At 38.1% G+C, this 3,770-nt stretch overlaps 1 protein-coding gene across 1 annotated transcript in view; it reads left to right on the top strand.

The window, feature by feature from the left end:
• Positions 1-3,770, top strand: part of LOC144629976 (uncharacterized protein RP689-like) — a 137,665-nt gene that overhangs the window by 96,592 nt on the left and 37,303 nt on the right. The window lies entirely within an intron of this gene.

Genomic DNA, 3,770 nt, shown 5'->3' with positions numbered 1-3,770 from the left:
TCTGCTTATATCTTTCAGAAAAAAACCCTCCCCTCAAGGGCTACGGGTCTAATTGTTAATTTTCGTTAGCATAAGAATGACATAGAATGCAATCACAAACTCAAACTTTTTAGAAAGTCTTACCATCATGCCTTTACTTACCAGTTTGCATGAATAATCATTGTTTTTATCTTTATTATTAATGTAAATTTATCAAGAATGCAGATAGTCACTCATTGCAGGTCATATAATATTTTCTCCTAGTGAAGAGCTCTTTAACACTTACGTTTGGAAAATTTTGTGTAAAAAGTTAAGTTACGACTAGAGTGTGCTGCAAATTTACACTAGTTCAAAAAATATTTAATGTACAGCGTAGAGTAACGGATGATTGTACAGCGTCGTGTATGACATGAAAGATGTTCTGTAGTGTAAAATTGTAGAATGTAACATAAGAGATTCAGTTCATCTCATGAGTTATATAATCCATGAAGATTTTAATTCCCAGCGACCCTTCAAGCTTAAAAGCCACAAACGGCTCATACACAAAGTTCAAAATTCCTGAAAATTATGAACTTCTCTCATACTTAACTTATGTCAAACTTAAGCGTAAACTTGTTCGACAGCTGCTTGATTTTGATTGTATATAACGTGCATAGAGTTTATACACCTATGTTAAACGTTGGTTACCCAGTTTTATCTAAGGTGCAGTTGCGTATAGTTAAAGAATTGTGTTGTCTGGGTTCGAGCCCTGATCGGGGTCATTGCCTTGTGTTCTTGGGCAAGAAACTTTAATCCCTCAATACTCCCCTCCACCCAGCCCAGTAAATGGGAACTGGTTAATTGTTGGCATATTAATTATTGATGTATCCGGCTCGTCATGCAACCATTGCGTGACGTTCATGGAGAAGTGTTGCGTGACAACTCGGCTACACAGCGAAAACTCGATAATCAAACGCTGTAAATAGTCTCTGATCGTTGTTTATCCTTGATCCTTTCGGAAAGGCCACTTGGTACAGGAGTGTACCTTCACGTTCAACTCTGTTAAAATTTCTTAGAGTCATTAACAACTAATTTCTCATTATGATGTAAGTACATTGTCGAACAGACAAGTATTGAGAATAAAAAAAAAATCATCAACTGACATTTCTTTGATGCACCTTCTAATTCTCAACACTTACAAAATGTTAGAGAAACAGTAAGGAGAATTTATAATTTTAAGGTTGGTCAGCCCTGGCAATGATCAAGATTTCATTTCTCCGCACAACTTGTGTGCTTGTCATGAGAATGGCGAGGTTGACCACTGAGGCGAAAGTCGTTAAATAAGTTTCTTGGTTTGTTTTTTGGGGTGAGTTTTGTTTCAAGGACTCCGGAAGTTAACGATATAGCTATCGATAGAGTAATTTCTTCAAGATATTCCGTGGCTCATGAAGTGGTTTTGCAAGATTTCAAATTTATGCGGCACTCGCCGTTCTCACTCCCGATGGCGGCCATTTTGAATTTAAACGCGTCGGCAGCCAATGTGAAGTCTGGAACCGAGAAACCTTAAGAAGGCTTTCGGGGCTCAAGGGAAATCACAAGCTTTCACTCAGTCATTCGATGCCCAATCAGATGTTTCAGAAAATCAGATGCTCCAAAAAATTCTCGAAGTGAATTCAAGAAATTGGGCAGATCTTGTTTTTTTTTTTTCGTCTTTTAACCCTTGCATGCATTCAGTGGCTGTGTTTAAAGTTAAAATCCACATTTCCCGGCCCACCATGCAACAATTATCACTGAAATAACATGAATATATATTCTGGGCATGCGCTAATAAAAGGTTTATTATGTTTTAATTGTGAAGTTTGATATTGTCGAGACCATATAGTAATCTATAGGCAGTATACACTGGAGCCATGTTGGAGCCATGTTGTCAAAAGAGAGGAGATTTCATTGTTTTGTATACAAATATGGTGACGTCACTACTAAAAAAATCTACTGTATAAGGACTCCGTTTAATAAAATTAAAAAACCCAAAAAAAAAAAAAAAAAACCCCGGTCCCCCAAGAAAATCATAGGTACAACGCTGAGCCAAGAAAAATGGTTTTGGTTTTACGACACTCAATTAAAACTCTCTAATACTACTGAAAATATAGTGGAATCCTGATTTCTCAAACCCTCGAGTTCTCTAGCCTCCCAATGACTCGAACCAAAAGTCGTTTCCCTTGGTCTCTCTTTGAGGTCGAGTAATCGGAATTCCACTATAGTGCGTTGACGTCCAACTTTCAAAGAGCGATTTTCAACTCATCACAAACGTGCTTTATATGCTAAATAACACGCCGTATTGCAAATTGCAGTTACAAAAATTCATTGATACTGTACGAAAATTCATTGCATGGCAACGGTTTAGACGTGAGTTAAAGTGTATATGACACGAAATCTTTTATTGGCTTTCTTCTCGTTGACTAAGGATGGCATCCGTATCTCGTTCCCCTTGATGTCAGTGACGTCACAAGGTGACGTGACGTACCTTGCGCGCGCCGCTATGACGTACGTCACTCCGCGTCTTTTGACGATTTCGTGGCTGAGGGTGACACGGGGATGACGGAAATTTGGACAATTATATCATCCTTTATTTAGCATAAGGCAATAAAAGATTTCGTGTCATAAAACTTTAAGGGTGCTGGTATTGTAATTCGGAGGTCCCCGGTTCAAGACCTGCCCTTACCACTAGCTGGATTTAATTTGTTTCTCGGTTGTCCCGAGTTCAAATCCTCGACCACGCTTTGTATATAGCCAACTGGTCTGCCTCCTGCCAGTTAGGATTTTTAACCTTGTTATGTTCATTTAAAATTATTTGTTTCCTCTGTTTCAGTGGCATGCCTGTAAACTAGCTATCTCGTCGAGATATGAAGCTAAGTGCATGACCACTATAAACATATATTTATTTTTATTTTTTTATTTTAGAACTCGAAAATAGTCAATAAAACTTAAAAGTACAGTTAAACGATCTTGAACTAGAAATTATTTTATACAATGGAATTTCTCGCCAGGCGATGAATTTTCTTGGAATTACATATCTATTTAGAGGTTAAGCCTGCGTGAAGTCATCCAATTTCCTTTTTGCCAATTTCAACGCAGCAGGGAATTTCACGTCTTTTCTCTGCACGCAAGCTTATAGAGGTTATAATTTTAAAATTTTTTGTGAAATGCTAGGTCACCGCTATCCATCGCGCGCATTTCACACTGAGAACTTCGCTTTGTTGACCACTGTCTCTCGCCTCTGTCTGAAATGAGCCTTTAATTTGTGCAAAACGAGTTCTACCTGTTCCTTTTATGCTATGCTATCAAATTAAGTATGGAAGTATAGTAAATGGTTTGAACCCAAAAGTATCAGAAGGTCGAATAGTGTGTTCGTCCCGGTGAGAGTAGTTCTGAGAAGAATTGTTGTTGGTGACTGACGTTTCGACAACCTGAGCGGAAGTCATCTTCAGAGTCTACTGAAAAGTTGTTGTCAGTCAATGAAGTTATAAGTCTGGTCCGTTAAAGATGATTCGTCAGTTTCGCCGTGAAGCTATTGGCTGTACGACTCGTGAAAAGTGTAAAGTATGCAAGTAATTGGGAAGTGTAAAGTATGGAAGGTCTTGCACCAAGCCTCACAGTCAATTTTCAAACAGAGGCAAAAGTCAACTTGTATATGTCTTGCTCAAAATTTCATCTAGTCACCTAATTGAGCTCCGGGAATATCTTTTATATAAAGTACTACAATAATGCAAACCTCGATAAATAATTATGGATATTGAGTTTCACTAGCAGCA

Source organism: Oculina patagonica, chromosome 11, assembly GCF_052425735.1.
Source record: "Oculina patagonica isolate OP01 chromosome 11, crgOcupat, whole genome shotgun sequence".
Taxonomy (NCBI): Eukaryota; Metazoa; Cnidaria; class Anthozoa; order Scleractinia; family Oculinidae; genus Oculina; species Oculina patagonica.
The sequence above is the reverse complement of the archived record's forward strand: the minus strand, read 5'-3'. Positions and strand labels throughout refer to the sequence as shown.